The sequence below is a fragment of the Cynocephalus volans genome, chromosome X (assembly GCF_027409185.1).
Source record: "Cynocephalus volans isolate mCynVol1 chromosome X, mCynVol1.pri, whole genome shotgun sequence".
Taxonomy (NCBI): Eukaryota; Metazoa; Chordata; class Mammalia; order Dermoptera; family Cynocephalidae; genus Cynocephalus; species Cynocephalus volans.
In genome coordinates, this window is record NC_084478.1 from 94,190,292 (window position 1) to 94,200,540 (window position 10,249).

Sequence of the window (10,249 nt, forward strand, 5' to 3'; positions counted from 1 at the left end):
CTATTCACCTATTGAAATAATTCTGAGTTGTTTACACTTTTTGGCTATTACAAATAAAGCTGCTGTGAATATTTATGTATAGATTTTTGCATGAAAATAAGTTCTAATTTCTCTGAGAAAAATTTCCAAGAGCAGAATTGCTAGGTAATATGGTAGTCACATATTTAGCTTTATAAGAAACTGTCAAACTGTTTTTGAGAATGGCTGTGCCATTTTACATTCCCATCAGCAATATAAAAGTGATCTGCTTTTTTTGGATGCTCACTAACACTTGGTATTGTCATTATTTCTTATTTTAGCCATTTTGGTGTATAATCATATCTTATTGCGATTTAAATTTGTATTTGCTCATTGGATAATGATGCTGAACATGTTTTCATGTACTTATTTGACATCTTTATATTCATTCTGGTTAAATGTGTGTTCATTTGTCTTTTGTCCATTTTCTAATTAGATTGGTTTTTTTATTGTTGGATTAGTTATATAATCTAGATCTTAGTCCTTTGTTGGATAAGTTTTGCAAATATTTTCCTTTTAGCTTGTGTTTTTTTCCTCTTAATAGATTCTTTCACAGAGAAAAATTTTTAATTTTGAACCATTCTGACTCATCAGATTTTCCTTTTATGGAGTGTGCTTTTGGTGTCAAGTCTGTAAACTCTTTGTTTAGCATATCTTTAAAAAAATTCTATTTTGTTAGAACTTTTATATTTCTACATTTTATATTTAAGTCTGTGATCCATTTTAAGTTATTCATATATAAAGTGTGGGACTTAGGTCAAGGTTCTTTTTTTTTGTTGACCATGGATGTCCTGTTGCTCTGGAACTATTTGTCAAAAGGATTATCCTTTCTCCATTGAACTGCTTTTGCAACTTTGTCAAAAATCAATCGGGCATGTTTGTGTGGGTCTACTTCTGGGTTCTCTGTTTTGTTCCATCAGTCTATAGGTATCTCTCCACACATTCTTCATTACTGTAGCTATATAGAAGGCTTTACTACTAGGTATCAGGTAATGTGAGTTCTCCCACTGTATTCTTATTTTTCAAGATTTTTAAAGCTATTTGAGGACTGATCTTTTCTTTTTAAATTTTAGAAGAAGCTTGTATATGTCTACAAAAATCTTTGCTGGAGTTGGTAAAAATTTCTTGAAATCTATAGGTCAAATATATATATGTATATATGTTGTAAGTCCCAAATGTGTGTATATATATATCCCAAATATATATATGTACATATCCCAAATATATGCATATATATTGCTCAAATGTGTATGTATACTAAGTATATATATTCCAAATATGCATATATATATCAAATATACATATCCCAAATATATATATATACACACACACATATACTAAATATACATACTAAATATACATACATACACACACACACACACACACACACACACACATATATATATAGAGAGAGGGGTCTTCAAAAAGTTCATGGAAAGATTCACATTATCTTTTTAATTCTATTTTTTTCCATGAATTTTTTGAAGTACCCTCATACATATACATACATACACATATATGTCAATTTATTTTGCTTAATGTAGTTATTCAATAAGTCTTAACATTTTATGCTCATATCTAACTGTGTAGCCTTATTCTCTCACCCATTCTCTTAACTGTCCTGTACCACAGACACTGGGCTACCATAAAGAACAATTCCTCACACAGTATTCTTTTCGTACATAATCTCTTGTGACTAAATAAGTTATTCTCCTTATTATTGTGACTTAGATTTATCTCCATGTTGATTAATTTATCTCTAGTTTATTTTTCTTTTTAAGCAGTATTTTATTGTATAACTATATCAAAACATATCTTTCTATTCTTATATTGGTAACAATTTATTTTTTGTTTTGATTTAATTTTACTACAAACAATTCTGCAACAAACGTTTTTGTGCATGTCTCCTCATACATGTGTGTGAGAGTTTCTCATCATTGTATATTTGAGAGTAAAATACTTGGTCAGTGGATATAAGTGTCTTCAACCTTATCAAATGTTGCCAAAGTTCTTTTACTAATGTATACCCCCACTATGAGTGGGAGTAACTTAGTTTTACTCAGATAACTTCACATCCTAGTCAATACTTTATATTTTATGGCATTTTAATTTGTGCCAATTTGATGGATATGAAATTATATTTTATTTTTAGTTTTATTTTCATTTATTGATCACTCATGATTCTGAACTTTTCTTCACATTTTTTACTGCAAGCTCAGTTTTCCTTCTCCGTGAATTGTGCACATGCATTAACCCTTCTTACTTGGTTCGTTGACTAAATTTAATATATTCTTTGCAAAGTAATTGCAAACAGTGCAAATACCCTACACAAGAAACTCTGTGTTTCACATTAGAGAAAATATCTGTGTTTTTCCAAAACATTTTATTGAACTTTGTTTTAATATATTAGCATTATTCTCATAAAATGTCTCTCTCTCTCTCTCTCTCTAATATGTAAACATACACACACGAGTGTACTTCAAAAAGTTACATACACATACATACGAGTGTACTTCAAAAAGTTTTTGGAAAAATGTAATTAAAAGATAATATGAATACTTCCATGAACTTTTTGAAGACCCCTCATGTGTGTGTGTGTGTGTGTGTGTGTGTGTGTGTGTGTGTGTGTATAGAGAGAGAATTAACAATTTCATGAGGATCAAGTTAACATATTAAAACAAAGTTCAATAAAATGTTTAAAAAACAGATTTTTTCTAATGTAAAAAATCTGAACAGTGATTGTATTTTGGACTATAAAAGACTAGCATTTTTTTTTTTTCCCTTGGACAGCACAAATAGTTTGCTTCTTTACATTTCCTTATTGCTTTGTTGTGATTATTCTAAACTGGTAGCCATGCTCATGAGCTTGCTTAGAAGAGATAAATGGCATCATTTGGGTGAACTGTTAACTCTAGAAAAAATACTTTATTCATCTTTTATTTATTTATTTATTTTCAACAAGAACCAAATTATTAAATGTTTACAAAGTGACAGGGACTGTTCTACATATTTTATATTGCTTGCAAAATAGATACTATTATTATCTCGTTTTAAAAAATAATTAAGACATAGAGAAGATAATTAACTTGCTCAAGGTCATGATGATGACAAAGCCATGTCACAAATCAGTCTGGCCTCAGAATTTCTGGGTCTAACCTGCATACACGCTGCCTCTCAGGAAATGCACCATGTAGAACGCTACCATCCTGGAAAACTAAGATTCTGCATTGTTTTTGAAAGGCTTTTTCTATTCTCCTATGTTACTTGTTAAATAAAATTCAGTTTCCTTGAACGTACATACAATGAGTAAATAAAATTTTCACAGTATAAAGTAAAACAAGCATTACAATCTCTCTGGGTAATTAGAGAATTAAAAAAGCAACCATTGAAGTTAATATGTTGAGATATCTCAGAAGTTCTGGCCAAGAAACTAGACACGACTTTATTTCATGATAACAAGATACAAAAGAAGTATAAATATGACAAGAAAGAACTTTCTCCTAATGTAAGTTATGTTTATGTTCTCAGTGTCATCAATGCATCTGGCTCATGAATATTTTCTGCCCTTCTTCTTTATCTTCATAACAAAATGTTAAAGGCTTGCTCAGTGCTTTGCATTCTCAAAGCTTTTATGTCCCCAGGTGAGCATTTCTCAGTCTCCTGAAATTCCTGCTATTAAAACTTGTGGCCTCTGGTTTCAAGTAGACGACAAGCTTTATTTTCCTGCCTCTGACCATCTTGCTCACATAGCAAGACTGCATAAAACCTTTTGTACAGTGAGTTTACTCTTTGTCACCAGTCACCTTGGTGAGGACGACATCATCATTGTCTCAAAACTGATTGAACGTGTTTAAGGGACTAGACTTTGAAGTTTAACAGACCTGGATTTCAACCCTGGTTCTCCTGCATATGAGCTGCATGGACTTGGGTACATTTATCCCTCTAAGCCTGAGTTTTTCCATCTGTGAAATGGGAATTATAATAGTTTCTATCTCATAGGATGGTTGTCAAGACTAAATGAAATAAAGAACTTAGCACATGGCTGGTCCTTACTTATGGATTCACCATTAGGTGTATGGTCCACAGTACAGTAATATGAGGGACACAAAGATGTTATCCCTGACCCGAAGAGTTCACAACCTAAGATGGATGAGAGAGGAAGGTCATACAAATGGTCTCAGGATATTCATATCACAGATAAGGAACGAGGTAAAAATAAGCTCCTTAGAGGGCATGGCCACCTAGGGCTGGGAAGATCAGAAGAGGCTCCCTGGAGAAGGAAGAACTTGAACTTGCCCTCGTAGGAAGGATAGGAACCCGATAAATGAGGGGAAAGGGCATTTTTGTCAGGTGAGGCAGCATGAGCAATGGAATGAAAGCTTAGAAAGGAGATTAAAGAGTCTTGTAATATCAGGTGAAAGAATCATGTTCTTTCTTGGCCATGGTGACTCATGGAAGGGTTTTGAGCAGAGGTTTAAGGAAGAGAGCAAATCCTACTCCTAGGTGTAAGACAGGTGCCAGCAGCACTGTGTGGTCTTTGTGAGCTGGAAGACAGGTGTGCCTCTTTCATCAGCTTGTGTGGCTCCCTGGGATAAGCCATGGCCTGCAAGGGGCCCTGGATAAATAGCTTTCCCTCTCTACCTGTGAGGAATGGCCACTGGGTCTAGTCCTCTCCAAATGCACTGTAGGCTCCCAGTGCTGGGCAGGCTTTGCCTCAGATTCTCTACCTGTCATACTGGGCCCTGAGGGGTTGGGGCTCAGGAAAGATAAATCTGCATGTCTGTGGAAGAGGACCAGAAATCTGGAGCAGAGCAAACAAATGTTGGAGGGCGATGGAGGGAGGCTGGGTTGCAGGCTTCATTCATTTCCTCACTTTGCCTTTGGCCATCGCCTACCAGGCCAGAGCAGAGTCCTGCAGACCTTTGTTGAGTTGGCCTCACAGCCCTTGCTCAATCCTTGCCCTTCTCCCTCAACCCGAGGTAATAACTCATCTGCTTTCTGTCACTGTAGAGTACATTTGTCTTTTCTAGAGTTCCACGTAAATGCAATCATAGTGTTTCCTCTTTTGTGCCTGGTTTCTTTTGTTTAGCATAAGTTTATTTAAAAATTATTTATTTTTTTGGCCATGAAACAAGTCTTGATACATTTAATAAGACTAAGATCGTAGAAAATATGTTCTCTGACCACAAAACAGAAGAAAATTTAGAAAGTTCACAAATGTGTGGAAATTAAACATCTGTGAAGGTTAATTCTAAGTGTCAACTTGATTAGATCAAGGAATGCTTAGAAACCCGGTAAAGCTATCTTTTTAGGTATGTCTTTGAGGGTTTTTCCAGCAGAGATTAGTATGAGAGGCTGAGTGGACTAAATGGAAAAGACCCTCCTCAATGTGGGCAAGAACCATCCAATTCGCTGGGGGCCTGGAGAGAGACAGAAAATAAAATGTGAAGCTCTCTGTCTATCTCTTGGAGCTGGGACACACCCTTCCCTCCTGTCCGTAGATGTCAGAGCTCGAGACTCTTTGGCTTTTGGTTCCAGGACTTACACCAAGGACACCATTGGCTTCCCTTTGAGGCATTTGGACTTCGAATGAGCAATGCTATTGGTATCCAGTTTGCAGATGGCCTGTCATGGGACTTTTCTTCATAATTGCGTGACCTAATTCCCCTAATAAAACCACTCATATATTTATAACATATCCTATTGATTCTCTCTCTCTGGAGAACCCTGACTAATAAATACAACATCACTTTCCTAAATAAACAATGGATAAAAAGAAATATCATAGGGAAATTAGAGAGTACTTTGAGATCAAAATGAAAGGGCAACATATTAAAATTTATAGGATGCAGGGCTCAGGCAGTGCTTAGAGGAAAATTTATTCTTGTAAACACCTATATTAAAATGCTACGTTCTTTTTTTAAGGTGTTAATCTTTGTGTAAATTTTCTACTTCACATCCTGAATTTTGTTTGTTTGTTTGTTTAATTGTGTTGTCTAACTGAGTCTTCTCCTATCTCAGTGAGTTTCCTTAAAATTGTTGCTTGGAAATCCTTTTCAGTCATTTGAAGGTTTCCTGCTCTATAGGACCTGGTATTTGAGAATTACTGCATTCTTTTGGTGGTAGCATATTTTCTTGGGTTTTCATATTTCTAGTATCTCTACATTGATGTCTGGTCATTTGGTAGAGCAGTTGCTTGCTCTATTACTCTGGAGTGGGCTCTGAGGAGAGAGACGTCCTCTTCTTTTTCTAGTCTCCACTGGTGACTCTCCTTGTATCAACGTACTTGAGTGTCTGGTGGGAGGGTCATCCGCCTCCACCCAGATGCAGGCAAAAAACAGAGCATGCTCAACGTCCTTAGACAGGAGCTGAGAGCCAGCCTCCTCCACCTGGAAATGGGCAAGAGAGCATACACTGAGTCATTAGGCAGAAGCTTAGGCCAGCCCCTCTTCTTGGAACCAGGCAAGAGAGCGTTGCTGGGGTCTTAAAGCAGGAGCCAAGGGCAGCATCCCCATGAGCACACCAAAAATACCACTTATGCACAGGCGGTCCACAACAGCCACCACCACTCCCATGGCTGCCACAAAAGCAGTAGATGCTGTGGCAGTAGCCACAGCCACTATGCAGGTGGCCCACTAGACACTCAAATACATTATTCACCTTTTATATGAGATAATTATAACCCCCTTTTAACCATTATAACTCTTAACCACCCTTTCAATCATCCCAATATGTCTGCCCAGTCCATTAGCCAGCAATTTACTTAGCATTGAGGATTATGGATTTTCTCTATTTTTTTCATAACAATCCATGACATATATAGATGAGTTCAAAGAAATCTTTCCAACAATAAAAATCCTCTGAAATAATGGTTTTGCAATGAGAAATTTTATTTTTACATTGCCTATTTCTAGACGGTTATAAACACCTTATAGATTAAATTGCTTTTATTCACAACATCTCACAAGCTCGAGAAAGGATATATTGTTTGTTTGTTTGTTCACTTTCTTTTATAAAAGGAAAACCTGAGGTACAAAACAGTTTTTATGATATTTCTCACACAAGAAGTCAGTAAGGGAACTGAGAATAGGATCAATTCAAAGATGTCCCTTTAGATGACTGTGCTGCTTCCAATTTATGTCATTTTTTATTGTAGAAATATCCCTAAAGCCAGATGCTGTGATAAACTTAGGCTGTTTGTTTTCAAATGGAATTTTGCTCAGAACATTTCAACTATAATCTATAAGCCTTCCATAGAGTTCATTATTTCTGCATGACCAAGTAGGCACTAATCAGTTTTGAAAGAAATAAAACTGTAAATTGAGCTCTTAAATTATTACTAACTTCAATATATAAATGTTTGCTCAGCCTTGATTTTAATTGACGTTTCCAGTTACCTGTAGAAAGCTTCAGGTAAGTGTTTGCATTTGTGCACACAGTTTCATCTGTTGTCACAATTTATATCTCCAAGGCAGCTAGCAATGCTGTTTACATAATGTGTAACTTGTGAGATTTCTTCAGTCTGTACCTCAGTATTTTAATAGGTAATTAGTATAAAAAATGACTCATGAAATGTGCTTTACCTGTTGCTATTTAGATAAAACAATGTAATATCTAAGCAGATACTAAACACAGAATTATCCTTAAAGCCTCGGACCTTGCAGCCATGAGCTTAGTGTTCTGTTCTATGTAACCGTATAATTTTAAATTGTATTGAAACTACTTCAACTTTTACTATGCCTAATTCATCTAGATTTTCATATAACAAATTTAATCTGCCTTTTTCCTAATTCTGTATCACTTTAACTTTACAATCTAGGCTGAGAATCCTAGCTTCTTACTAAACACATTTCCTAAACTCTTCTCACTCTCTCGCTTTCTTTTTCTCTCTACTCCACCTCTGACAGCCATCTTCCTGTGAGCTGATCCGCTCACAGACTTCTAATTATCAACTCTACTTTGACAATTCGCAAATCTTCAATTCCACGCTTGATCTCTTTATGGAACTCCAGATCCAAATTCAAAAAACAACTGAACATATTTATGCTGGTATTTCACTGAGATATCAAATTCAACCTATTCCAAACTGAACTTATCATTTTGAAATCTCCGCTTTCTCATTCCACCTGAAAAGTCATTCCTACTTCTGTATCTCATACTTCCTCATCGACTTCTCAGTTACTAAGAGAAAAAATCAAATCATTGTTTTTGATTCATGTCTTCATATCAGCATACATATGTAATCAGTCGTCAGAACCTGTTGATGCTGCCTCATGATTTCTTTCACGTGTTTATTCAGCTTCTTATTTCTGTCAATCTGGTTCAAGTCCCTGTCATCTCGTGTCTATGCTATTGCAGCAGCCTCCTGATTTTCAATTTTCCTCTTTTCTCTGTAATTCATTCTTTACATAATTACTATGTTTATATTCCTAAATTCAGGTTTTAGGAAGATTTGAATCTTCCTAAAATATTATTCATGGACGTATTTCATGTTGCTTTTTATTGTAGCTATTGTTTTTTGATGTTTTCACCTATTTGGTCACAAGCCTTTTGAAAAAATGGACTATAAATATTTTTTATTACCCAGCAATGCTTTATTTATAATTGATAAATATTAACGTAGTTTTGAGGATCCATGGAATGAAAATATTTATAGAGATAGTGAATCGATTTATACTCAATTTTTCTGAAGTTATTTATAGTAAACTTTTATTCTTAATTGAACTGCCAAATATAAATCTAAACATATATTGGCAACTTTTTTGTGAAAGACAAATTGCCAAAATGAAGTCGGATATTAATGTAAATGTCTTCTGTATGTAATGACTATGAGAATGTAAAAAATACATGTGCATATGTGTGTATTCCTTGAATAAATTTCTTAATTCATTTAGCAAAGTGTGTTGCTAAACAGACAACCATCATTTTGAAGACCTGGCTTGTATGTTTATACAACTGAGATAGACTTTAGTAGAGACTCTAGTTTTTTTACTTTCTTAAATTTCTCACTATCTGAAATCAATGTGTTTGTTTGACTGTGTTTATGTGCGTGCCTATTAGCATATAAATAAGCCTATGTGCTTGTGTTTGGGTCTCTGTGCTTATATGTGTACTCCTGTAATGGTGAAAAATTATCAAATTATCTTATTGACTATTTGACAGAGAGTTTACTACTTGAAGTTTTGGGGTTTTTTTTAATCTAAGAGACATGATTGAGTTTATGTTATATGTATGTATGTCTCTGCATTTTTAAAAGCACATTCACACATGAAATCTGCATTGCAGCATTTGTATTTATGAAAGACTATATACTGTTCTATACAGTATGTTGTATATCTTTTTATTATATTGGAATTTCTAAATTGTCATTCAATTTTTCCCAGGAATTTTCTTATTTTCCAAAAGTTTTATAAATTAACTTTAATTAAAATCCTTGTGGAATTCAGGCCTTGACTTATCTGTAACTGTGGATATATTAACCCAAATTATTATATGTAATTCAAATCCAGCATTTGCCTGCTTCAGTTGGATCATATGTTGTTTTTCATCAAATATGAAGTATCCAGCATTTGGAAGCAGACTTCTAAAAAGGGTAAAAAACAGCCTTCAAGGGAAAGAGCTCTGTTGAAAATAGCATCCACCCTCCCCCCACACCACACACACACACACACACACACACACACACAACTGCTGTTCTGAAATTGTATGCTACATTCTTCTTTTCAAGTTTTTATTTTGAAATGAAGAGACATTCTTCAGTTTAAAATAGCAAAAATTATCCCAGTTTTATTGCTTATGATTAAATTTAATGTGTACAATTAACTAGCTTTTTAATGAATTCAATCTTGATGGTAGACAATTTTGGATAATTTGGATATTCTTTCCTCCATAACAGGTCTGGTAGGTTTGGAGATTTAGTACTTCTGGGTGATGTTCTCAGTTTTCCATTTGATTTGGTCTTGGAACTGAATCTAAATAATTTTAATATGAATTTTTGTCTTAGCAAATCAATATCTTTACATTTTACTTTCTTATAACGTGATAAAAAATGAATAAGAATAAATTATTTTTCTTTTTACTGATTTTATTTTTTTCTGTGTGCATAATTTTTTATACCTACTCAAAAACTAAGCATTTAGAAAGGGTAGGAATAAAGGATTATATTTTACTGAACATTAAAGTGGGTTATGACTACATGTACAAATATTTGTGATATTGAAAATGTGTTTAT